At 46.3% G+C, this 27,970-nt stretch overlaps 1 long non-coding RNA gene across 1 annotated transcript; it reads right to left on the reverse strand.

Moving 5' to 3' along the window:
• Positions 1-14,827: 14,827 nt before the first annotated feature.
• On the reverse strand, positions 14,828-17,420 carry LOC144761614 (uncharacterized). The gene is made up of 3 exons (XR_013595812.1): positions 17,168-17,420; positions 16,793-16,890; positions 14,828-14,955 (listed from the first exon to the last, which is right to left on the reverse strand). It is a non-coding gene; the product is annotated as an uncharacterized LOC144761614 (long non-coding RNA).
• Between the last annotated feature and the right edge of the window lie 10,550 nt (positions 17,421-27,970).

Genomic DNA, 27,970 nt, shown 5'->3' on the forward strand with positions numbered 1-27,970 from the left:
AGGCCAAACTCCCGTGAACCACCCCCCTACCTGCATGCCATTTAATTATTCTGTGAGTGTTCTGCTCGGGGAGTGCACCTCCACATGCCGTTTCCAGCTCCTGGCCAGCCGGCAGGAACCATAGGTACAAGCGGTTTCAGCAGGATCTTTGTGGCTACCACCAGCCTGATGGAGGCCTACCAATGCTCACGATGGTGCGTGGGGCCCTCCCTCTCAGCATGCAAGGCCTCAGCTTACCTCTGTGCCTGGCTGGCAGCATCAGTGGGAAAGCAGTCACAGCTCGGGCGGTCTGGGGCATCTTTCGAGCCTGAGCTACAGCAATGCAGGTGTCTTCCGGCCGACCACGCAGCAGCTCTGCAAACCCCGCAGCAGAGGTGGCCACGTGGCCAACTGTTGTGTCCCAGTCTGGGCATGTCGCTGCAGGGCCGACGTTGAGCTCTCTCCACCAGGCCTGAGCTCAGTGTTCCGCAAACCCACCACGGGTCAGCATTCCCCAAGCGGCGGCCCCACTCGGCACAGGTGAGTGAGTTCCACGTGGGATCAACAGTAGTGCGGAATAGAGACAAGTCATCCTAATGCCGTCTGGTGAGTGAGCTGATGTCCTCCATTTTGACCCTGTTCCCTTGAGCCTTTTTTGGAGCCACAGAGTTGTGATTTGCGGTCCGCGTCGAGCAATCTCCCTCCTGGACACTCCTGCATCTGGAAAGGACCCCCTGCAATCTCCCTCCTGGACACTCCTGCATCTGGAAAGGACCCCCTGGAACACCTTGGTGCCTTAATTAACTTATGAACATATGCCAAAGCTCAATGCAGTCCCGACGGTCAGGACATTTCACTCCAGCGAGGGCCAGCGCTCGTTCCCGGATCCAGAGCAAACACTTTTTATAACCGCAGCAGCAGGTAATGAGTCTCGGCTCCCGCCACCGCTACTCGTGGTCCCACTCCCTTCCCCTCAGTACCCGGTGCCAACCAAGGTTGCTGGTGCTTGGTGTAGCCTGATCGGCCCATATTGATTATACATACCCCTGAAGATGACACATAAATACTCCTTAAACTGGAGAGCCCCAAAGACATTGGAAACTCACAAATTTTCCGTTGCCTCAGAGCCGTTGATCAGTGGATGACATCGAGCCATCTTAAATTGAATGCTTCCAAAACAGAAATACTCACATGTTTGACGATTGGAAATAAATCAATCAATCAATCATACCATTTATAAAGCGCACTACTTACCCGTGAGGGTCTCAAGCCACTGGGGGGTGGGGGAATGCTGCTACTGCTTGAAAAGTGTGTTTTCACAAAGACAAGGGAACCCGAAAGGTATGCCATAGGGACCTTGGGCAGTATCAATTTACAAAAAACAATGGTCCCTACATGTGGACAAGATAACATACAAAAATCATTAATCGTACACCTAATAAGTAGTATGTCTTTTGTCCAGCCGGACAAGAAAATTTATTTTAAATGTTCTGGTTGATAAAGTGAATTTTAAGAACCAAAAAAGATAACAAGTGGGCACAGCCGTGACCCACAACAATCAAGACAAAACAACAAAGAAATGGCCAAAAGGGCAAAGCGAAAATCTGTCTGTATACTTGTGGTCAGTGCTACAGACTCAATCTCTTAAACATAACCATACCATTGCATCAAATAATATAGCATTATCATATAGCATATGGGGTTTTTTAGTCAACGACGTTTCAATGCCTTTTTACATTTGTGACATCATCATCAGGACAAGAATTATCAACATTATTGTTTTGTACAACAGTTATTAACACAATGCCTATTATCGCATTACTTTACATGAAGGAAATGGGAGGCAAGGGGGAAGGAAAAACAGGAAAAATATATCAGTTTAGGCATGTTGGAGACAGTTTTTTTTTAAAACGTGTGACTTGAGAAATGCGGCGAGTGAAGAGGTGAATATTGTGACCTAGGAGGTGTTCAGGCATGCGTGTGGATGGACGGAGCGGGTAATCGGCGAGTGAAGGGGATAGTGATTAGGAAAATTCACCTTCACAGTTTTTTCCTTCTGAATCCCTCCCCTTCCAAACCTGGCAACATCAAACCACTGTCCAAATTCTCCCCCACCACTGGCATGATCCCGCCAGAGATTCCCACTTTTGAAAAACTAGTTCTTAAGGACCTTACTGACCTAGAAAACAAGAGGTCTTTTATACCTTATAACATCACGTTAGATGAAAAAAATGCCATTGCCTCCTTGAAAAACAACCAGTCATTGATAATAAAACCTGCTGACAAAGGCGGGGGCATTGTGATCCAGGATGTCAATCTGTATAAAAAGGAGAAAATGTGTCAGTTGAGCAACCATGAGCATTATTGTAGACTCCCTTGCAATCCCACTGCTGAGATTCAGGACATGATTACTAAAGTTACTTCAGAGGCACTTGACCTAGGCTTCCTGTCTAAAAAGGAATTTGATTTCCTTAACATTAAATCTCCCCGCATCCCTGTGATAATGACTGTTGTACAAAACAATAATGTTGATAATTCTTGTCCTGATGATGATGTCACAAATGTAAAAAGGCATCGAAACGTCGTCGACTAAAAAACCCCATATGCTATATGATAATGCTATATTATTTGATGCAATGGTATGGTTATGTTTAAGAGATTGAGTCTGTAGCACTGACCACAAGTATACAGACAGATTTTCGCTTTGCCCTTTTGGCCATTTCTTTGTTGTTTTGTCTTGATTGTTGTGGGTCACGGCTGTGCCCACTTGTTATCTTTTTTGGTTCTTAAAATTCACTTTATCAACCAGAACATGTAAAATAAATTTTCTTGTCCGTCTGGACAAAAGACATACTACTTATCAGGTGTATGATTAATGATTTTTGTATGTTATCTTGTCCACATGTAGGGACCACTGTTTTTTGTAAATTGCTACTGCTTGAAAAGCCAGGTCTTGAGGAGTCTTCTGAAAGTCAGCAGGTCTTGGATCTGTCGTAGGTGGATGGGGAGGATGTTCCATCTGCCTGGCCTGATGATATAGGAACACCGCCATCTAAGGAAGTAAGAAAACTCAGAATTACCATAGACTCCAAGCTATCAATGAATGCCCAAGTGGACAAACTAGCAAGATCCAGCTTCATTACTACAAAAACTCTGCAACACACTTTCCCCCACCTGGCATTTCCACACAAGGTCTAGGCTACTGTCACTAACATGGATCATCTGTAACAACTATGAAAAGACTACAACGGATTCAGAACTCTGCTGCCAGGCTACTTTTACATATAGAGCCACAAAACCACATTTCCTCTCTCTTTAATACCCTACATTGCTTACCGGTCACCAGGAATAAAATCACCAGATACATTCAACAAAGAAACCTACGCTCTAGATTGGTACCTCACCTCGAAATCCCACCATACAAGAAAAAAACATAGGTGGCACATCCTTCTCTGTTTAAGCAGCCAAACTATGGAGCTCTTTACCCCCAAACATAAGATCCATGGATACATACCTTAGCTTCAGAAGACTACTCAAGAGTTGGCTCTTCCCATACATAACCACCATACTCAAACCTAAATATACAGCATATACCTGTGTATACAAGCAGTTATTAGGATTATATATGTGTACCTAGATATGTGTATTTCTTTGTATAAATGTGTTTAATAATCTTCTTTATAAATATATAGATTTTCATTAATTCTGCTTAACAAATGTACATATTACTTATGGTTATATTTTTCCAAGTTTAACATGTATATAGGTCACTACACAAGTAAGTAAATTTGTATAATAACTGTTCATCTACAATTGCTAAACTATAGGGAAACAAAAAAGAAAGAGCAGTGACCCAAGGGGGAAGTTGAAGAAGCACTTTATTGCAGGAAAGTCCCAGGCGAATGCATTTCAGCGTGTCAGCCTTCGTCAGCGCCCCTCTCTGTGTGCTTCCTCTGCTGAAGCGTAGGCAGTCCTGCCTCACTGTAGATGTACACACCTTGCTCCACCCCCTGTTGAAATTGAGCTCTCCTGTGCAGTCCCTCGTGGACGAACTGAAAGTCCCAGAATGCCGCAGTGTGGTGCATTCACGGCCGGAGTTGCTTGCGGGGTGACACTAGTGAAGCAGGAGTCAAGGACAGGCACAGCATCAGAAGCAATGTGGGAGGTGGAGCAGTCCAACAGTCCGGTGCCTCCTCAGTTCCCCCTTATGACCAACGCAACCTTTCCATCAGAAATCCATCGCTGGGGCGAGCACAGACATCCATGTTGCCCAAGAAGGAGGTTTGAATACCTCCTAACCGCCTTCTCCTCCTGGCGTTGTGGTGGGTACTGGGCGAAATCGCTAACACAATTCCCATCCAAAGCTCGGCAGAGCAGGCCAGAACATCCAGACCACTTGTGCGTCGGGGGTACACTGTAATGCGCTCTGGCTAAGCGCATAAAATATGAACAACACCTCCTCCACAAAGAAAGAGCAGTGACCCATGGGGGGGAAGTTGAAGAAGCACTTTATTGCAGGAAAGTCCCAGGCGAATGCATTTCGGCTTGTCAGCCTTCGTCCTCTCTGTGTGCTTCCTCTGCTGCGGCATAGGCAGTCCTGCCTCGCTGTAGATGCACACACCTTGCTATATATATACACGGCGGTTGCCAGTAGGTAGTTATAGTTAGGGCCTATCTTCAATAGGAAATCCGCAACATTCTATTTGGAATAACTTTGGCGCTGGTTGATGAATCTTTGTGAAATTTTCAAAACTAATGGCCAGCTTCATTCCGCTCCTTTCCTTAAAGGTTGGGGGTGATTCGTCAAGCGGGGGCCGAGAAAAAAGGGGGTAAAAAAACTTGTTTTCCCCATGCAATTTCCAATAGGACCTTTAGTCACAGCTATAGCCCGAACTGCTGAACAGAATTACGCCAAATTTGGCAAAGATGTAGTCCTCAGTTCAGACTTGTGCCTTTTTCTTAAATTGTGTCAATCTGTTCAGTAGTTCCTGAGAAAATGACAGTTAAAAGCATATATATATATCTAAGGGCGTGGTGGATCCGCAGACTCTGAGCACACCGTGTGCGCACCATAATTGCACCCTTCCGATCACGCTCTGAATGCTAATTGGTTGTCAAGTGGTTGTCAACATTCGAAACCAGGACCTGTTGGCAGCCATTTTGTGCCTCGGTAGAAGCAAGGCTGAAGAAGTTAGTGGAACAAGTGTGCAATACGTACAAAGGGGGCAGGGTAGGAACATCCTGATCCTCTAGACCTGTTTAGGGGACCCCCAGGGCTAATATATATATATTTTTTTTAAACCCGCGGGGGTGTTTCCTAACTAGGCTTCTTTTATAATTAGCCCCCGGGAGGGGCCAAATCCCAGGGGGAAATGTTAAAAGTTTATGGGGGCCCAGAGGGGCCCCCTAGCCCCAGGGACCGCCACAACCCCCCTGCTCTCTCTTTAAAAATCCAAACCAAGTTTGCTATGGGAGGGTGGGAGCCGCAAGACTCCCGCCCTCTCATAGCAAACAGCAGTGTCCCGGGGGTGGGCACTTTGGGACACTGCAGGAGTCAGACCTGGGGGGTTGCGGTCCCCAGGGCCCTCGAGGGCTCCAGGCGGGGAGACACGCAGCCTCTTTTCCTCAATACAGAAAGCCCCGGGGGTGGTGGTCCCTGGGTCTTGGGGGGTTGTTGAGGCCCCCCCACCTCTATTTTTGCAGGGGGGGTCTTGGAGCCCCACCCCAACCATTTATTTTATAGCCCCGACCATTTATTTTATAGCCCCGGGGGTGGTTCTCACTCTTGCATAGCAAACAGCAATGTTGAAAAAATCTTCCGGTAAGATAGCAAAGGATTTTGAAGTCCATTTTTACCATTTTTGTTGTAGTTTGCTGCCGTAAAAGCGGCGACAATTTTAACGCCGTCTTTGTAAATATGCCCCTAAGTTTTTTTATGTGTACAATCGCGTCTCCCATTTAAATAGGCACAAAATATTTATTGAAGTGCATTGTGAATCGTGATGCAACACTGTCTAATTGTGATCGATAAAGAATTGAAAGAGTTGTGTACTTCTTTTGCTTGTAAGGTGCATAGGGTCAGAATTAAAAGTCCGTTGCGTTACTATTGCATCACTTTTAAGATGGGAAAAGTTATGCGAAAGAGGCGCAAGTGGCTTGTAAATCTGCTACACAGTGCTCTGTCTTACTTTGCTTTCCTTTCTTTCATGTAGAGGATCCTGGGTAAATATAACGGTTTCTGTACAGCCAGTACCTTTCAACCCTACCCCCAAACTGCTTACTGCCTGTTACCATAGTAACAGTTCATGGAACACTTACGTGAGCACAGAGGTTAGAAGTTCACCACAGAATGTTGCGAATTGAAACAGTTACTGTGCTGGAGTTGTAAAAGTTTTCCATAGGAACCGTTAGTCATAGCTATAGACTCTGGTGAAGAGCTGGTAAAGAGTTAGCCTCAGTATTATACTTCTAGTTAGAAATATCATTTCTATTTTTAAATGTTTTCTAACGATATGATTATCCCACTAAATAATAGTGAAATGTTGTCAGAAAAAGAAGACGTATATATACTTTTTTTTATTAACTTTTATTAAAACAACAATAACTAGAAACGTAACTTTGACATAACAATATATTAAACAAAATGTGATATGGACTCCAATAGAAGTAGGATAGGTAATCTGCAAAACAAAAATGAAAATAAGTGTTTAAAATAAGATCGATGTGACTGAAGGAGGTCAAAGATTACAAGTTAAGGTAATACTTGGCAATATTTCTGAATTTGCAGATCTGCAGTGTACCTGATACATTCCACCCCTCTTATAGGCCCGCGTTCAAGAGGGGTCTGTACGGAAGTGCCTACTGCGTCAGATTTACAGTATGGACGAACAGGTCTTTAAAATGATTCAGAGATGAGATGGAATTAGGTGAGAGATCAAGTCATTATGCAGGACAATATTCTTTGGGGCTTATTTACATGCCCCTTGCACCACTTTTGCCTTACTTTTCCCATGTTAAAAGTGACGTAAAAGTGGTGCAAGGGGCTTCTAAATAAGCCCCTTTATTTTTAACGCATTTAATCGGAGGCATTTTGTATCTTGGCCGCTCTGCTTACCGTCTGTAAACACTGTGGCGAACAGAGTTCACAACTTGAACTCAGCTTTGGTTGTACTCTGCAGACTGTCTTACATTCAGCCTCGGCAGAGTGGACAGCAGCGTACATACCTTTAAAAGAGAAAGAGACACGATGTGAGAGAGAGTGAGAGAGAGAAAGAGAGAGAGAAGAAAAAACAACATTAAAACTGTGAGAGAGAGAAAGTTATAGATGGAGCAGTTAATAGTGGAGAAAATCTTCGTAGCTCATCTTTTTGCCTCCTTTGTGTGTCCAAGCATGTGCCGGTTCATAGTGCATCCTCTAGTTTAGTGATCTGAAAGATAGTATATAGAGTTAGTAAATGCATAGTACATACAACTGCAAAAGTATATTTTTGCTTTATTTCTTTTACACTCAGGATACTGTATTTCATCAACTTCCACTGTAAGGAGGTGTTTGTGCACTGTTTTTCTTCCAAAGTACTATATCCCATGCACTACCACTGCATAGCAGTGAGTTTTCAATACTGCGCACCCAGACTGTTGCACCCCATTGACTCCCAGAGTCCGGAGGTAAGTACTATTTCTTGTGCAATCAGGGGCAGATTTACATGCTCCTTGCGCCACTTTTCCCCATGTTAAAAGTGACACAAAAGTGGCGCAAGTGGCTTGTAAATCTGCCCCTCAGACTGTTTTAACCTATCTATTCTCACTGCTTGAAGGTAATTGTACATTCCTACACAGTCAAGCTGCTGCAGACTACCCACTCTCTCTGTCCACAGATGACTTGTTGTTTCGGAAACAAGCTTCTTTGCTCACCTTGTGCCATTGGCGTGATTCAAAGAGGGTGCACCACGTGTCGAAGCAGCCTTCTCAGACGTTGTTACGATGGCCACGCATCATCGCAGATTGCACGAATGTTGAGCTTTGGAGGTGTTTGGGTGGGACGTCAATTTGTGAAACACAACCTGTAAGATAAAAAGGAAGTTAACATTGTGTGTCGTTTCTTTATCAAAAGAGAGGAAATAAGAGAGTGACTGACAAGAATATTTGAAGCTCACCTTTCTGTCACTGGTGTGTCTTTCACCACATCCCGGGACATAATGCACCCTGAAGTTCTACATCTAAAAGATAGTAAAAGAAAGATGTTATGATTGGTAATTGTTACTATCTTAATGTGAAGTAGAATTACATCGCCCTTTTACACACCTTACTTCCCGCATTTAAAAACAACTATTTGTACAGTTCCAACTTGTTAAATAGGTTTCGATTTTTGAAAATTTCTATAGTACTAATCTTTTGATTCGGTTGTGAAAGCAAGTGGTGCGAAGTGATACATGTGGTTTCGATCATCATGAGCTTCGGACATTTGACCAATTATAAAAAAGTTCCTGCTATTGGAAAAAAATATATAAATGCAATAAGATACGGTACATAGGACTGCGTACGCCTAAATCGATGTGTCGCCTTTTTTGTATCCAGTCTGCTGCACCCCATCGACTCCCTTCGATGCACACCCAGGCCTCATTGCTCACCTTTTTGTGGACAGGACACCTTCTACATCATGCAGTCCCTCTCTGCCACCAAGAAGTCTGACATATGGTGCCGAGTCTTGATATCGTTATGGGAAAGGACATGCTCGTGCACCTATCTTCTTCGCTTGCTCCTCACCCGCTTCGTCCTTGCGGTACCACTAACTCAGTGACCTAAGAGGGCACGCACGTAGTGGTGGACCGTTGTAGTCGGTGGTTTGGGCCTACATGAGGCGTCCAAAGCACTAGGACGGGCCATCACAGCGTTTGCGTAGGGAGCAACTCTAAAATGGCAAAGAGCACCTGCGCCTCATCTTTTTTATTGGTAGGGTCACATGTGTAGTGACGCATGTGCTGGATGGGTGTGGTGTGAGTGTATACCAGCCATGAGGGAGTGTGTGTGTGCTGTTCTGTCAAGTAGACCTGTAACTAAGAAATCAGTACAGTGGAAATCTGGGCAATGTTGCGTTTTTGTTTTTTCCTGAAAGTGTAAGCGGAGTGGGCTGGCCTGACGTATGCCAGTGCTGCGCGAGGCTCTGAACCATGATTCCGGAGCCATGGGTGTGGTTCCATCGTGAGCTATATGAGAAATCAAGTGATTTGGATGTCCGTCTTGTAGTGCTGACGTCACCCGGGTCTTAAACGCAAATGTGTCATTATATCTGTAAAGTTCCACAACACGGCCAACATGGAAGGTACGGGGTATCACTGACTCTATATTCATTCATAGTTGCATACATAAGAGATGGTGGACATGACGTATTTCTGCGATTATGAATGTTTGTTGTACATTCTGTGGAGTGTTGTAGCTGTAGTATTACAGGGCTGTGAAAGGTTTAGGTTGCAGTTTTTGGCACATGAAGGACAGATAATATATATACGTATGTGGTCATTCAGGTATACTGTCGAACTTGGTGCTGGAAATCATTGTTCGAGGCTCGGAGTCGCGTCCACATCCTGTTATTGAAGAGTAATGACGTAATCTACGCGTTCCTGAAAATGTACTGTAAATACGGTGGTCATGTAAATTGCTGATATAGTAGGTTTGGGTTGATTTTGCGCTATATAAATATGCTAAAAAAAAAGAAAAAAAGGAGGAATAGCCCACACTTACTGTAAGAGGTAAGATGGTTGCATACACTATTTATAGCACAATATAATATGGTAGGGCGCAGGACCATTTTACAAACATAATAAATACACAGACACAGATAGATAGTTGAAGTGGGTATGGGCACGTGTGCTTGACTCCATTTTATTACGTTGCTGTTGGTAACAAGTAGAATAGTAATCATGATATCATACACAGATATTCAATCATAAACGGTTTATGACTTCTGCTGTACAAAGGTAGGAGCAATATATGTGAAATAATACACAGAAGATTCTATCGTAAATGGTTCATGAGTTGTGGTGCACTGAGGTAGGGGCGGTTTGTGTGGAGCCTGCGATGATGCGTGGTTCAGGCAGACCGCACTGGTAAGAATGTCTTTTGGCAACTGAATTTTGCAAAAATACGGCTATGTGGCGATTATTTATCGTGCACTGAGTAAGTGGTACGTGTGGTGCTCAGCGTGTGCTCACCCTGCGATGATGCGTGATTCGAACGGTCTGTACTCAAAATATTGAGTGTTGCATACGCTCTGCATGAATTTTGAGGTTAAAAAAACTACCATCAATGGTTAGCATTTGCCTGCAAACAAGGTCTAATGATTGCTCTCCATAACAAATTAAACAATTGCATTTCACGCAGTGCATTCTAACTTTCTCAAAATGGGGACGTATGTCTGGTGGAGATGTTGAAGGTGATACCCCAGAGGTACTTGGTATTGCCGGTGGTGGAGGTACATTTTGTGGCTGTGTTCTACTTTCTTTGTAAACATAGTTCACAGGATGTAGGGATTAAAGGTGCTTGCACATACTAGCAGTGCCACAGGAGTATGTTTTGTCTGTGACTTAAATAAATCAAGGCTAAATTCTCTACTGTCTGTAGTGTAGATAGAAAGCTGAATTCAAGTTGTGAATCCTATTATCCGCAGTGTACATCGAAGCCACTATTCAGCAGTTATAGAAGAATGCTTTTTTTCACTTATTTTAACAAAATCTGAATACATGCAATATAATTGTCCCTGCATTAAGTAAGTCAAGGCTGAATTCCCTACTGTCTATAGTGTAGATACAAAGCTGAATTGAAGTTGTAAACCCTGCTGTCCGCAGTGTAGATCGTAGGGTGGACTGCATCATCAGTAATCATGATTGAAGTGAAAGAACATGTATGCAGCGTAAATTTTATTATTCAATTCAATCTATAAGTGATATAAAAGAAGTTTTTGAAGGAAGCATACTAAAGGGATATTGTGTAGGGTTTGATAGGTGTTATACTTAGTTTGGTTTGCACTGAGTTAGTGGTATCTGTAACAAAAAGGTTATGTGGAGCCTGCGATGATGCGCGGTCTGGGCAGGCCGTACTGATAGTAATGATATTTGCCTTGTGAATTCTGCCTTAGTAAGGCCACATGATAATGCTTTTTAGTGAATTGAGTTACTAGTACCTTTGGTGCTTAGCGTGTATGTGCCCCGCGATGATGGGTATTCGGGGGGGAGGGGTGTACAGTAAGCATGGGCGGATTTTGCGGATTCGCAATCCGCAAATTTGCGGATTTGCGTATTCGCGGATTGAGAAAATCCGCGAAATCCGCGAATTCTCGCGGATTTGCGTATTTTTTGGGGGGGTGTGTGTTCGCACGGGTTTCTGCAAGTTCGCGAGGGTTTTGTACAATTTCGCAAATTGCGAACTTACTTGTCGGGTCGCCAGTTTTGCAAACTTGTTGTTTCTACGTGCCCAGCCTGTTTGCTAAGCTTTCTTCATCACTGCCACCCTCTCTTTGGTCACCCATGCCACCCTCTGGCTCACCCATGTCACCCTCTGTGTCATCACATCCCCCTTCTAGTTCACCAGTGTACATTATTGGGGCAAAGCAAAGCACTGCCATCCTCTGTCAATACTGGCACTCTGGTTCACCCATGCCACCCTCTGGCTGGCACACCCATGCCACCCTCAGTGTCATCACAACACCCTCTGATTGACCACTGAGAGAACAAACACCTGCTAAGTGCTTTAAGTTTTGCAAACAACAACACCTGCCCTGCCCCAACTGACATTAATGAAGGCTGGCACCTGCTTGTCTGCTCCCTTTCCTTTTTGTTGCAAATGCAATGTAAATAATTTTTTTTAACAGGATGCAATGGCATACTTGTAACTATTCTGTGACTGTCAGAGCAGGGTCACACAATAGTTGCAAGTAGGCAACCGGATTCTGGAGGGCCCCTTCAGGAAGCACTACAGGTAAATGGTTACAAATGATGAGCTCGAACTTTTGCACCTGCTCGTTCGTTTTGCTTTTGCAAAACTCGTTTTTCGGTAATTTCGCCCTATTCGCGAGGCGCGTCGTAGTGCGAACTCGCCCGTGGAAGCCGCGAACTCGTGCGAGTTACCCCAAGGTTGAGTATGGGCGCCGCCATTTTGTTTGCGTGGCGTATTTCCGTTTCCGCCCGCTATGTGTAATCTCGCGTGATGAGCACCTTGCGAATACAAGTTCGCACGAGTTTGCGAGAGAAATCGCGTGCGAACTTACTTACGCGCACGTGATCGGGCCGCCATCTTGTTTTTCATTCATTCCTATGTGTCTGGGTATGGTGTTTCTATCCTCTGTATATCTCTGCCATCCTTTGCTTGTTTTAATATTTTTTTGATCTATTTAACTTATTTTCTATCCCTCTATTTTTCTAGATCTATATTTTTGTGTTTTAGGCTACTTTTGTTTACTTTTGAACTACTTTTTTAAACTTTTATTTCCTTCTTCCCTACTCTTATTCTTTTTCATTTTGTCTCTTCTTTACTGCTAACACCTGCCCAGAACATGGTCAAGACAGCTGTCAAGCTGCCCAAGACGGGTGTGGTCGCTTGAGGGCGGAAATGGTGGTGCCCCGGGAGATCTTCAGCCCTGAGGAGGTGGGCGCACTTGTTTTTTATGTGCAGCGCCGTCTCCCCAGGACCATCGCGGCAGGCGGCAGGATCGCTGCTGGTTACACCAACAGCCAGGAGCGACGGAAGCGGTGGGGGCAGGTGTGCCGGGCCCTTTTTAAGATCACGGGGGTCCAGCGCACCTACAATCAAGTCACCCACCGCTGGACCGACATCCTGGACCGAGAGCGTGACCTGCTAGACGTGCTGGGAGTGGAGGTCCCCGGGCTTGGTGAGTAGTAGTAGCAATTTTTTCATTACTCACTACTCTGTTTTTTCTCCTGCTCTATGTGACTGTGTTATATTGCAAATGTTTGCTTTAACTTTTTTACAAAGAGCAATAATGCTGCTGGTGATTACATTGATAGGAGAGGTAAATTACTATTTCAAAATCTTCTGTGCATTTCAGGTGCACTGTTCTCCTTCTCTGTGCCGGTGCCACTGCTTATTTGTTTTCTATTTTGTGTTCATTTAATTGGGCTGAGTAATGTATGAGTGTATTTTACAGAACTGCGTAATGCTAGACACAAAGGGGCAGATTTACAAGCCCCTTGTGCCACGTTTACGCTGCCTTACCTGACGCACAGCGACGTAAATGTGGCGCATCCCTGCGAGTCATGTACAACGTGATGCATCTAAGGAGATGCGCCACGTGAAGGCCTGGGCCTGCGCCACAATGGGTGCGTTCCCACGCAGGGGGGGGGGTGGGGGGTGGGGGGTGCCGGTCAGGCAGATGTGTGCCTCGCAAAAGTGCCTGCGTGAAATCTACAAGATTTAACGCAGGCACTTCCGCGCCGCTGCTATGTCAATTCTTTATGCCTGCTTGCTTGAAGCAGGCGTAAGGACTGATGCGGTATGTTGAGTATTGGGCAGCCCTGAGCACTGCTATAGTTGCATCGCGCCCGCGACGCGACTCTAGAGATGCGCCCCTATTTCGTCACGAGATGCGTCACGCATCTGCCTACCCTTGCGCCAGGGTTTGCCGCATTGTAATAGCGGCGCATCTGCCGTGACGCAAGGTTAGTTTTGCGTTACGCATTTGTTCTGGTGCACATCTGGAGGTGTCCAGCTCAGAACTCGTAAGTATGCCCCTAAGTGTCAGATTAGCAATTATCTGCGCATCCCTGCAAAGTGTGCGGCACGCCAGCACCACCCATGGTGCGCCGTATTTACAATGCGGCACACCATGGTCCCAAAACGTCACCGAAGCGTTACGCATCGGTGCCGTAAAGGCGGCTCATTGATGGAGTTGCGTTGCAACGATGGCGCAGCTCCAGCAATGCTGCGTCAAGCCGTAAGTCTGCTTCATGCAGGCGCAGGGTTTCAGTGACGCATCATTGTCCTAAATGACTGATTGAAATTTTATATATTCCCCATAGCCACTTTTAGCATGCGTTCCTGCGCAGGAACGCCCTCCCTTGCGATGGAATGCTCCCTAATGGCGCAGGGTTTTAGAATGGGATGCATCTCCCATATGCGTCACGTTGTTAATATATGCCACACCATGGCGCCTCTCTTGTTGTGGCGCTGCGTCACAAAATTGACGCAAGAATGGAGCAAAAGAGCTGCAAGGGGCTTGTAAATCTGCCCCTAGAGTAGAGGCTCAGGTGCAGTCCTTCCTTTGTAGCCCTCTTTTTGGATGAAATAGTAGGTTCTTGTTCTTTCTAAATGTTTGATTTGGTTGACAAGGACATCGGCAAGCAGCAATCATCAATGTTTTCTGTTATTTCTTTCATGTTGTACGTCAGGTCCGCCCAGGGGCAAGCGGCGGAAAAGGAGGATGCAGTGGCTCCAAAGGAGGAGGATGCAGGCCAGGGCGGCGAGTGCTCCTTTGCTGGCCCCAGTAAGTTTTCATTTAAATATAGAGGACCTATTGTTGTCCAAGCATTCCTAATTTAATTGTTTCGAAATAGTGTTTAGATAAGAGCAAAATCAATAATACTACTGTTGCAGGGACAATTCTCCACAAACCGAACTATGGACACCAAAGACCAGAGTAATAATATTTCAGAGTGGCGTGTTTGGCACACTGTATAAATATAAACCTGGTAGTGTCAGCAGCACAGACTCCTCCTTGCAAAAATTGCAAAACTTTTCGCTCAGTCACTCTAGTCTGGAGGACTAAAAACCACAGAGTCTATTCAAGTTTAAAAGCTTTATTAAAAGTTTAAGTAAACACATATATTAAAATAAAGTTAGTTGGAAATGGAAAAGTGCTTGGTGCTGAGTTGATGAGTAATGGATTGGAACACATTTCTTGTGGTCGAGCCGAGCTTTCACCTGGTTTGAAGTTGATGTTCCTCTTGTCCTTAGAAGTCCAGTTTCTGTCTGTTCAGAGAAAAATAGTGTGTGTTAAAATTAAGCAAGCATTCAACAATTGTGACAAAAAAATGAAGCAAGACAACAGCTTTCCCTGGAAGGAGGGACATTTTTACTTTAGACTAGAGTAGACAGTCAATTAATTTTTCTGTTGTTTTCACATTTTTTCATTCATAGACCAAATACTAGTGGAGTGGTGTAATCTAACATTCTTAAATCTACTTTGTAGGTGGAACATCTGGTGGCGGGGCCAGCTCGGATGTGGTGGTCATCATTGACTCGGAGTCCGAGGGTCAATCTGGGGAGGAGGCGGCGCTAGAGGAGTCGGACCAAGAGCAAGAAGTACAGACTGTGAGGAAGGAGACGGTGGCGGTGGCGAGTACAGGTAAGCTGGATCATGGTACTATCTGACTCTTAGATAGGATATGATGTGTATCCAGTGGTGGCCCAGTGACAAATTACAATATGGTAATTACAGCAGGCTGGGACCGACAGACAGATAGAGGCAGAGACAGAGAGAGAGGAAGACAGAAGGAGAGAGAGAGAGGGAGGGAGCCAGAGGGAGGGTGAGGGAGGGAGACAAAGAGAGAGAGACAGCGAGGTAGAGGGAGACAAAGGGAGACAGAAAGAGGGAGACAGAGAGAGAGAGAGAGAGGGAGGGAAACAGACATATCGCCTGGGCCTGGTGCAGATGATACGGTTGCTGGTGTGGTTAACGGCTCAGAGGAAAAATCACTCACTTCTGCCAGATCTCTTTCATATGAAAGAGCACCAAACCAAGGATACAAGTGAGTTGTGGGAAGGGAAATGGTGATTCAAGCGCCCCCCCTTGCCCCTCCCTGCGGACGCCCATGATACTGGCCTGAATAGTTTTGTACTGCCCTGGCTAGTTGCTAGTTGTACTGTGACACAACTTCCTGCTGAATCATTTTGTGTTAATCATATTCTTAAAGAGCATTGGTTACAGATTATGTCTTTCTTTCTTCATATAGTTGGCAATACTAAAACCTCCAAACCAACGAGGAGTATGCTGGCTGTACTGGCCCGGCAACGGAGGCTGGAAGCAACTGTTGCCGAATATCGGCGGCTGGTGGAACTGGAGGGGGACGACACGCACTCCAGTGCATAAAATCTAACATCATCTACATCCTCCTCCGTTACCCCACGTTCTGCCGGTAAGCACAGTGCTCCAGCGAACCGGAGCCGTGCTGGAAGACGCCACCGCCGAGCAGCAAAAGCTGCACCTCGCAGTACTGTTAAGGGACGCTTGCGCCGTGCACTCCGCAGAGTGTCCGACCTAGAGGCGGAGGTCCAGAAATGGAACAAATATCAGAATGTGGTGAAGGGCCTCCGCCTAGATCAAGCCACCCTCCAGGAGAAGTACGATGCCCTGGCCCTAAGGCATGATGCCCTGGAGGCCAAACTTAACAGCTTGCATCCCTAGAGTGTCCCTTGCCCCTTTTTTTGAGACTTTTGGGGGGTGGGAATTGGGAGTTGGGTTTTTTGGGGACTTTTGAAGGACTATTTATTTGTTGGGGTTAGGGAGGGTCTTGCGGGAGATTATTTTGTTAGGGATATAAATATACTTTTTCAAACTTTATCTGAGCATACCTGTTTTTTTACTACTTTTGAGCTTGGTGGGTGGTGGTTTTGCAGTAATTTCATTTAACTGAACACTGTCATCGTGTTGGTTCACGTGCAATAGGCCAAATGTTTTCCTAAGTAAATGCCTGTCACAGAGTTTGTTAATTCAAGAGCCCTAGGACTTTACTGCTAGTACCACTGTCACTCTCACGCCTCTCCGAATACTCCATTATACTACCTCCCATCCAAACGCTTATCTTACCTGTAATTTGTGTTTGAGGGCTGGCTCCACCTGGAATTCACAGAGTCCTAAAGCGTTCTGCAGCAGGGCCACAACTGGAGTTTCCCGGCGTGGATTTTCTGTAAATCAAAAGCAATCAACATTAGAAATGTGGCAGCGGTGCTCACACAACCCTAAAACCTAGAAGCCCCACAGACAGCACCCCTGAGACAGGCAAGCGAGCAATAATAACGCCTACACGTTCACGTGCAATAGGCCAAATGTTTTCCTAAGTAAATGCCTGTCACAGACTTTGTTAATTCAAGAGCCCTAGGACTTTGCTGCTAGTACCACTGTCACTCTCTCGCCTCTCCGAATACTCCATTATACTACCTCCCATCCAAACGCTTATCTTACCTGTAATTTGTGTTTGAGGGCTGGCTCCACCTGGAATTCACAGAGTCCAAAAGCGTTCTGCAGCAGGGCCACAACTGGAGTTTCCCGGCGTGGATTTTCTGCAAATCAAAAGCAATCAACATTAGAAATGTGGCAGCGGTGCTCACACAACCCTAAAACCTAGAAGCCCCACAGACAGCACCCCTGAGACAGGCAAGCGAGCAATAATAACGCCTACACGTTCACGTGCAATAGGCCAAATGTTTTCCTAAGTAAATGCCTGTCACAGACTTTGTTAATTCAAGAGCCCTAGGACTTTGCTGCTAGTACCACTGTCACTCTCTCGCCTCTCCGAATACTCCATTATACTACCTCCCATCCAAACGCTTATCTTACCTGTAATTTGTGTTTGAGGGCTGGCTCCACCTGGAATTCACAGTGGGGGACTCGTCTACGTTAAGTAAGTTTCTTCATTGTGCAGAATCCAGGCATCAGCATTATGGGTAATGGATAGGGTGAGTCTGGAGGAGGAGGACTCAGGATAGACGACCAGGACTGAGTTCTTGTCAACTAACTGTTGTGAACCTGAGGAATGCTGCGGCATCAAAATCAAGACAGTTCTGTTGATGGGCTTGTTGTTTTATTGGTTGATTACAGTTTTGTTGGGAATGTGATGAAGCACTTGCTAAAGAAAGACAGACACACAGGAATAAAAGTGAATAAGGAGGACTATTTACAATTAATGAATGATTGAGTCATTTTCAGAACTCGCTGTCAGGGAAGCAGAACTCGTCCTCATACTCTGCTAAATCATCAGTCGGGGTTACTTCTGGTAACTGAGGAGAACTTTCCTCAGGTAGGGCGGTGTCCTCTTCTTCCTGCGTGCATTCTCGTACTCTGTAATCTGGTGGTATGAAGTGCTGGTTCATCTTTATCAAGGTGAGCCGCTCCACATTTGCGGGCAAGAGGCGGGACCTTTTGGAAGTCACAATGCCACCAGCAGAACTAAAAACACGTTCTGAGGACACGCTTGCGAGTGGGCAAGACAAGTAATTGATAGCCAGGTTGGTGAGCTCTCGCCATATTTTTCTTTTCCCATGCCAATACGCCAATGGGTCCTCAGTAATATTGACCTCTGTTGAGTCATCCAGATAGGCCTGCACCATTGAAAGAATGTCCTCCCGGATTCCTGTACTTTGCACTTCTGTGTCCTTTCTAGGACCAGGAAACCCTAGCTGAGTTAGCCAACTCGCTTCAGACATATCGCATGCGCCTGGTGCAGATGATACGGTTGCTGGTGTGGTTAACGGCTCAGAGGGAAAGTCACTCACTTCTGCCACAGGCACAGATGCAGAAGGGCTTTTTTGGGACGCCTGATGGCCTGCTGATTCACTAGTAGTACTGTCTTCTCCTACAGTTTCCTTCCGCTCTCTTTCAAAACGAATGGCTGACTGAGCTAGCCAACCTTTGTACTCTGTAACATCCGATGTTTCAAAAGGAATTATTACTTTGCCAAACAATGGCTTTTTGTAACGTGGATCCAGAATAGTAGCACAAATGTAGTGCTGTTGTTTCTTGATATTTACAAGCCGTTCATTGCTAACTAGGCGTTGTAATAATCTCTGCGCCAACTCATGTGCTTCGTTCTTTCCAACGTCTTTTAATTCTGAAGACACCACCTTGACTTGGTGCTCGAGCTTCAGCAACAGTGGGATAGCTTTGCTCAAAGAACAGTCCTCCCTGCTGACGTCACGCGTGAAGACCTCAAAAGGCCGAAGCATGTCTGTCAGGCTTTTAACTAGCTGCCATTGCTCCACCGCTAGCATCATTTCTGTCGTATCACCACCCAGGTTGTAGAAATACTCATTGACTACTGGAAACAGCTCATGCAGACGCTCAAGCATGTAGAAGGTTGAGTTCCAACGTGTTGCCACCTCCTGGATAAGTGCTTTCACTGGCATTCTACGTTCATTTTGCTTGCGCCTCAGCTCCTTCCGGGCCTTAAAAGAATGGTTGAAATGTGTGCATATTCTTCTGCAGATGGTCAGTGTTTTGTCGACTGCAAGTTCTTTTTTCCAAAAATTTTGCACAACAAGGTTGATACAGTGCGCCAAACACGGCACTCTGAAATAGAAACCGTCCGCCATGGCCTTAACTACATTACTGCCATTATCTGTAGAAACATAACCAACCTTGCAATGTCTTGGGCGCAGCCATTGCAAGACCTTTTTGTTAAAGTCAGCCAAAATGTTGACTGCAGTATGACTTTTCTCCATGCCAAACATGGCTAATGTTGCATGTTTACGAGCACCCTTAAAAATCTCGATCAAGTCACCACCTGCATTTATCTGTTTTGTAACCCCTGAAAAAGAGACCCAGTGTGCAGTGATGCACATGTAATCAAGGGCTTGGCAACTGGTCCACATGTCTGTTGTCAGGTGTATAGTGTGAACAGCACTCTTCTGCAAAGCTGCCCCCACCAACTCAAGCACCTCTTTGTGTAGTGCTGGAACAGCAACCCTGGCAAAATAGTACCGGCTAGGAACCTTCCATTTAGGGGCCAATGTTGCCACGAGTTCAAGGAAACCCACACCTTCGACAAACGAAAAAGGGAGAAGGTCCACCGCTAGCATTTTTGCCAGCTTAGTGTTATAGAGGCGTACAGTTGGATGGTTGCGTTGAAATTGCGCATCTGAGGAGAACATGGCTGAAATGGTGCGCTGGACAAATTTACGGGATGATGCTGATGCCTTCTTCGACCCACTTCTGATCAGTGTTGACATTTTCCGCATTGGTGTGTCTCCCAGACTCTCAGTGTGCCTGCTATGTGTTATGGAGGGTGTGGTGCTGCCAGGGGTACTGGGTGCAACCGGACACATGTTTGACGCTTCTTCTACCTCCCCATCATCTTCAGATGAAACACCTACTATGGGTATATTTTGGCCACTTGCCCTTTGGGATCGCTTTCCCTTGACGTTTGCTAGGTGCGGAAACCATTCGACAGCGTGCTTTCTTTCAAGATGACCTATCTGGCCTCCGGTTCCATAGTTGGTACCAGTCTTACCACGGCTAACGCTAGTCTTACAAATGCAACAAACGGCTATGTTATCATATTTTTCATGGACACTAAAAAAGTTCCAAACTGGGGACTGGAAACTTCTGGTTTTGCCGCACGAGGTGATACTGCTGCCAATGCCAGATGAAGCAGTGGTGGATGAGCCTTGCAATGGTTTGTTGCTGGCTGCCAATGAGGGTATCCTGGCGAGATTGCAGGTTGTGCAAAACACTGCTGCACGACTAGTTTTAAACGTCCCGCCTCGTACTCCCTCAAAACCATTGTTGGCCAAACTGCATTGGCTCCCAGTAAGGCAGCGGGTGATGTTTAAGATCTGTTGTGTCATCCACAAATGCCTTATTGGAAAGGGTCCTGGCTACCTTACTGAAAAATGTATCCCTTATGTCCCATCAAGATCCTTGAGATCAGGAGCTCAGGAATTGCTATGTGTTCCTAGGGCCATGAAGGCTAGAAAGGGGGGTAGGGCCCTATCTGTAGCTGGCCCTAAGTTGTGGAACCAACTCCCGATGGAAATCAGAGTATGCAGGGAACATTTCCCTTTTAGGAGGAAACTCAAAACGTTCCTTTTCAATTATTAGTTGGTTTAGGGCTTTGAAGTAAATTATGATGAGTTGCTGTTCTTTAGTTGCTGCCAAAGGCGCGGAGATACTCCTCCGGGAGTCGATTCACAGCGCCATACAAACATGCAAATAAATAAATAAATAAATAAAAATAAATAAATTGCAGACATCTACTGGGTTGTGCAATTATTGCAGCAACCTTACTTGAGGGAGTCGAGCTGGATGGAGTCCCCCTCTGGGGAGAAAATATGGGAGCTGTAGGTTTTGTTGAACTTGTGGTACTACTTGACTGCGTTGGTGGTGCTACCAGTGGCACGTCGCCAGGGTCACGCTCAGCATGACGTCGGGATAGGGTGTAAATGTCTGTCTGCTGCATGGCCGGTGTGGCTGGACTGACATGTGTGATGACTAGGTCATTGCTGTCATCCTCTTCAACAACATCAGAATGCACCACTTCATCAAGTCGGACGTTCGGATCCATAAGTATGAGCTTTCCGGGGCCCTTCCTTTTAACATGTGATACCTTTCGCAGCTCATGGTGTGCCTCCCTCTCAGACTTCAGAGATGGTTGCCAATCTAGATCCAGATCATCATCTGATGGAGCGGGGCTTGAAGAGGAACTTCTACACACCCTCCTTGATCTTTTCCTTGCTGGGGAGCTGGGAGAAAATGAATCATCAGGAGGAGTGGCTTCGTCTTCCTGACATGATACCACGGCTCCAAAGTCAATTTCCTCCTGTGCCCCTACTTCTGGAAGAACAACCATTGTGGGCACTTGCACCGCTCCATGCGCCGCTACATGGGCATCTTCACTGACCTCTACTTGCAAGTCTCCATGGACCTCTCCTTCTCGGCCTTCTCCTTCTCGGCCTTCTCCTTCTCGGCCTTCTCCTTCTCGGCCTTCTCCTTCTCGGCCAGCTCCTTCTCGGCCTTCTCCTTCTCGGCCTTTTCCTTCTCGGACAGCTCCTTCTCGGCCTTCTCCTTCTCGGCCTTCTCCTTCTCGGACAGCTCCTTCTCGGACAGCTCCTTCTCGGACAGCTCCTTCTTGGACAGCTCTTTGCGCATGTACTTCTGCTTGTACTAGTAGCCCATGCAGTTGTTGTTGTGGCTTTGGTTGTTGAATAGTACTTGTGAGATGAGTTACAACCTGTGTTGATGGTGTGCTGCTACTTTCTTGCGATGAACCAACATCACTGGTCGTTGGTGATTCAACAACTAAACAGGCTACCTGTGCAGCACTCATGGTGGGCATTTGTTTTTTTTGTTGTTGTTGCCCAAAAAATGTATTGGTTGAGCCACCAGTCTCCTTGGTAAGTGGTGCCACTTGCTTCTTCTTCTCCTTAGTAGAGACATCTTTATTGCAAGAGGACCTACGGGCACCTCTTTTTGGAGCCATCTTCTTCAGATGTCGGAACAACAGGCCGCAGCAGCACTTCTTCCTGGCACTGATGCTCAACGATGATGCGGAGTTTTGTGCACCTAAACGCAAACGAAGACAGAGGAACATCAGTAAATATAAATGTTGCATATGTAGCGCTTGAATAAACAGTTTGCAAGTAGGCATTTATGAATACACACGTGCACACCACACAATATGGAAATTTCAAAATTAGGATTTGCTAAATTTTTGGGAAACAGGAATTTAACATTGATCCAAGAGAGCACACACACAGAGGGTTCTACTTTCATGTACCCCTGACTCCGCCTGGGCACAATGGGTGAAAGCAAGGCACAATGGGTGCAGGCCTATGTCTCAAAGCTCACTGCCTGCCTTCAAAATGGCCGCTTGACCCCCCCATCCACATGGCCAGGACCATGCCTCAAAATGGCCACCACCAACATAGCCAGCACCCAACCCCTACTCCAAAAAGTCAAAAAACACAACACAAATCAAATCACCACAATCCAATGCCATCCATCCATTTTCAGAAAGCTTATGCTGCCTGCTGGTGGTTTTCCGGTGCAAAATTGCAATTTTTACAATTTCGCGAGTGCGAGATTGTTGCTTCACGGTGCGAACGTGGCAAAAACCTGCAAAAACCGCGAACAGACCGATTCTGGGCCCCCCTGGGCATATTGGATGACATCAGAGCACAGTGGGTGCAGGCCTATGGCACAAAGCACACAAACTGGCTTACAAATGGCCCCTAGACCCCCACCCTCACGGGACCAGACAATAAAATGGCCCCCACCCACATAGCAAGCCCCCAACACCACCCCAAAAAGTCCTAAAACACACAAAAATCAGCACAATCCAATGCCATCCATGCCCTGGCCAGAATCATGTTAAAAAAAAATTCAACAAAACAGTTGTATCATGCATGCACCCATAAATAAGCCTGGTGGTTTTCAATTCATGAGCAGCAGAATTGTAATTTTTACAATTTCGCGAGTGCGAGATTGTTGCTGCGCGGGACACAAGCAGTTCGAACACAAGCAAAAACATCCTCAGCTCGCGAACTTGCAGATTTTCCCCCCAAAAAGTCGAAAAAAAAGCAACACACACAAAAATCACCACAAACAAACAACATCAACTTACTTCTTTGTGAAATCAAATTTCGAATCCAAAAGTAATCCAAAAGGCCTCAAATCCAGATATCCAGCAGCAACCACAAAAAGTAATCCTTCCCAGTCAAGATCGAAATCAAAGTGGCCAGGAAATGGAGGAGCTTGCTGGACAGGAACAGGAAGTTGGAGACTGGGGCACTTCCTTCACCCCACCCCTATGGGAGGAGCTTGCTGGACAGGAACAGGAAGTTGGAGACTGGGCCACTTCCTTTACTAATTTTTGTACTTTCGCTAGTGCGAGATTGTTCCTGCCCGCGCCGCGGACCGCGAGCAGCGCGAGCAGTGCGAACACAAACAAAAAATCCGCTTCACGCGGATTTGGCGTATTCTCGCCGCATCCGCGAGAGTTCGCGGATTGCGGATTCTCCGAAAATACGAAAAATCCGCGAGCGTAACGGATTTTACGCCCATGCTTAGTGTACAGTAATTGGACTAATGTGTTTTGTCGATTGAATTTTGAATGAATTCCATTTAAAAGGGACAGTATGTCTCACTGTGACATAAAACTGTTCACTCTTCTTTACAATGATTTATGGTGCACTGAGTTAGTAGTATCTTTGGCGCTGAGCTTGCACGTATCCATAATGCATAGTGCAGGGGGGCCGCACTGGGAGCAATGTTTTTTGCCTAGTGAATTCTGCTTTAATAAGGCTACGGGGAGATGACTTGTGGTGCAGTGAGTTAGTGGTACCGAAAGAACTCACTGTGTGCGTACCCTTGGATGATTCGTAGTTCGGGGGGTCGCAGTGGTATAATATCTCATGTCTACTGGAAAGCATCATGTACAATCGTCATTCTACCTGAATGGTGAGCCCTCACAATGTAGATCGAAGGCAGTAGTCATCACTGACATCAAGAAATTCTTTTTGTCGTATCTTTTAACAAAATCTGAGGACATACAGTACAATTAACTGTACCTTAAAAAAACAAGGCTACATTTCATGCTGTTCGTAGTGTAGATTCAAAGCTGAATTCAAGATGTGAACCCTGCTGTCCGCACTGTAGATCGAAGGCAGTAGTCAGCAGAGATATCGCCAAATGACTTTTGTCACTTATTTGAACAAAATCAGGAACACATACAGTACAATTTTCTCTGCATTAAATAAATCAAGGTTGAATTCCCTATTGTCCGTAGTGTAGATGCAAAGTTGAATTCAAGTTGTGAACCCTGCTGTCTGCAGTGTACATCGAAGGCAGTAGTCGACACAAACATTGATGAATGCTTTTTTGTCACAGTTAACAAAATCTGAGGACGCAGTACAATTGTCTCTGCAGTAAATAAATCGAGACTGAATTAAATGTTGTCTGTAGTGCTGATGCGTTTCTGGTAACAAGTGGTGAACTCTGTTGATTGCAGTATATATTTGGAGGCAGTACTCAGTACAGACATTGAGGAATGTTTTTTGTCGCATCATTTAACAAAAGTGTCTCTGCCTTATATAAATGAAGGCTAACTTGAATGCTGTCCGTAGTGTAGATGGAAAGGTGAATTGAAGTTGTGAACCCTGCTGTCCGCAATGTAGGTCGAAGGCAGTAGTTTACACAGACATGGAGGAATGCTTTTTGTCACTTATTTAAAGAAAATCTGAAGACATATAGTAGAATTGTCTCTGCATTAAATATATGAAGGCTGAATTTCCTACTGTTCATATTTTAAGAAAATTGTCTCTGCCTTACATAAATGAAAGGTAACGTCAATGCTTTGCGTAGTGTAGATCCAAAGCTGAATTAAAGTTGTGAACCCCACTGTCCGCAGTGTAGATCAAAGGCAGTATTCGATACGGACATAAGTCTGCTGTGCTGTGACACTGTGTTCATAATCGGCCTGCATGGAGGAGGCACGTGGTCATCGCGGCAGTCACGTGGCAGGGTAAGGACCTTCGCTGTGGCAGAGTCTTTTCTCTTTGCAGAAGTTAACCACGCCCAAGGCTTAGGCTAATTATTTATACTCTTATGCTGCCGTTGCATACGGTGGATCAGCCCACTTCAGTTCTGCTTCAAGGGGGGGGAGACAACACAATAACATGACCGAGATATTCCCCAGAGTCTGAGATAATATGGTTGCGTCCACTGTGCAGTACACACGTATCAATGGTATATCTACACACTGAAAAGTTTTTGGTTTCTATAGTGAGATGTGTATAGCATTTCACTGGTAGTCTTGGCAATGTGTAAAATATTGTTGATCTGCGAGTTCCTTCCCTTACATAGTTGGTTCCCACAACTTTGAACATTGAGCTAGTGTGCTGTTGAGGGGATATATTATTTTGGGAAGGTCCGTTGTCCTGTTTTGCGCTGCCTCTGAGGTAGTAGATGGGGAGGGGTCAGGAGGTGTGGTTGTAGTGGTAGTGACGCTGGGTATTGTGATTTTGTTGGGTGACGGAAGTGTAAAATTAGTACCTCTATCACATATTGCTTTTTAAATATGGGTGTGAATTAGTTAGTGATTGTTTTTTTAGGTAGGATTACAGATTTGGTTTCTTGTTGAAGATATGGGAAGTGGTCAACATTATAATTAGGAATTGTCATTTAAAAAACCTTTGAAATTCACTGAAAAAACCATAGGTTTCAAGCAGGTTATAATTAGGAATTATCATTTCAAAAAACCTCAATCAATCAATCAATCAATCAACAATTTATATAGCGCGCTACTCACCCGGAGGGTCTCAAGGCGCTGGGAGGGAGGGGTCCATCACTGCTCGAAAAGCCAGGTCTTGAGTTGCTTCCTGAAGGAGAGATGGTCGTGGGTCAGCCGTAGGTGGATGGGGAGGGAGTTCCATGTCTTGGCCACCAGGTAGGAGAAGGATCTTCCCCCGGTGGTGGCTCTGCGAATGCGTGGTACTGTGGCGAGGCGAGGCTGGTCGATCGCAGCTGGCGGGTGGGCGTGTAGAAAGTGAGGGGGTTCTTGAGGTACTTGGGGCCAAGGTCGTGGAGAGCCTTGTGTGCGTGGTTGAGGAGTCTGAACATGATCCTCTTGCTGACGGGGAGCCAGTGCAGGTCTCTCAGGTAGACGGAGATGTGGTTGTGGCGGGGGATGTCCAAGACGAGTCGTGCGGAGGCGTTCTGTATGCGCTGGAGTCTTTTCTGTAGTTTGGCAGTGGTTCCCGCGTAGAGGGTGTTCCCGTAGTCCAGTCGGCTGGTGACGAGTGCCTGGGTGACCGTCTTCCTGGTTTCGGTGGGGATCTATCGGAAGATCTTACGGAGCATGTGCAAGGTGTTGAAGCAGGATGACGAGACGGCGTTGACTTGTCTGGTCATCGAGAGGGAGGAGTCCAGGATGAAGCCTAAGTTTTGTGCGTGGTCCGTTGGCTTGGGGGTGGTGCCCAGGGCAGGGGGCCACCAGGAGTTGTCCCAGACGGAGGGGGATGATCCCAGGATGAGGACTTCCGTCTTGTCTGAGTTCAGTTTCAGGCGGCTGTTCTTCATCCATTCGGCGATGTCTTTTATTCCTTCGTGTAGGCTGGCTCTGGCAGTGGCAAGGTCATTGGTGGGGGAGAGGAGCAGCTGGGTGTCGTCGGCATAGGAGATGATGTTAAGGTTGTGTTGGCGTGCGATGGCTGCGAGGGGGCTCATGTAGACTTTGAAGAGGGAGGGGCTGAGTGAGGATCCTTGTGGTACGCCGCAGATGATTTCGGTGGCCTCGGATCTGAACGGGGGGAGGCGGACTCTCTGGGTTCTTCCGGTGAGGAACGAGATGATCCACTCCAGTGCCTTCTCTTGGATTCCGATGTTGCTGAGGCGCTGTATTAGGGTGCGGTGGCAGACAGTGTCGAACGCTCCAGAGAGGTCCAGGAGGATGAGGGCAGCTGTTTCCCCATTGTCGATCAGGGATCTGATGTCGTCGGTGGCTGCGATGAGGGCGGTCTCGGTGCTGTGGTTGGATCGGAAACCGGACTGTGAGGGGTCGAGGGATCCGTTCGTCTCGAAGAAGGCGGCGAGCTGTTTGTTGACGGTCTTCTCGATGACTTTGGCAGGAAAAGGGAGGTGTGAGATGGGGCGGAAGTTCTTGAGGTCGGTGGGGTCCGCTGTCGGTTTCTTCAGGAGGGCGTTGAGCTCGGTATGCTTCCAGCTCTCCGGGAAGGTGGCGGTGTTGAAGGAGGTGTTGATGATGTCCCGGAGTTGGGGTGCGATGATGGAGTCGGCCTTGTTGAAGACGTGGTGGGGGCAGGGGTCGGTGGGGGATCCGGAGTGGATGGTGTTCATCGTGCGGGTGGTTTCTTCGGTGCTGACCGGGGTCCAGGCGCAGAGGGTGGTGGTGGGGGCGTTGGTTCGGTGGTTGGATGCTTTGTTGGTGCACCGAAGCTGTTGTGTATGTCGGCGATCTTGCGGTGGAAGAAGGAGGCGAGTGAGTCGCAGAGGTCTTGCGAGGGAGTGATGTCGTTGTTTCCGGCGCTAGGGTTGGAGAGCTCTTTGACGATGCTGAAGAGTTCCTTGCTGTTGTGGGTGTTGTTGTCCAGTCGTTCTTTGAATGTTGTCCTTTTGGTGATTCGGATCAGCTGGTGGTGTGTGCGGGTGGCGTTCTTGAGGGCAGTCATGTTGTCTGTAGTCTGGTCATGGCGCCAGGTTTTTTAAGGGTGCGGCAGTTTTTCTTGGATGTTTTGAGTTCGTCGGTTAACCATG

The sequence above is a fragment of the Lissotriton helveticus genome, chromosome 6 (assembly GCF_964261635.1).
Source record: "Lissotriton helveticus chromosome 6, aLisHel1.1, whole genome shotgun sequence".
NCBI classification, from domain to species: Eukaryota; Metazoa; Chordata; class Amphibia; order Caudata; family Salamandridae; genus Lissotriton; species Lissotriton helveticus.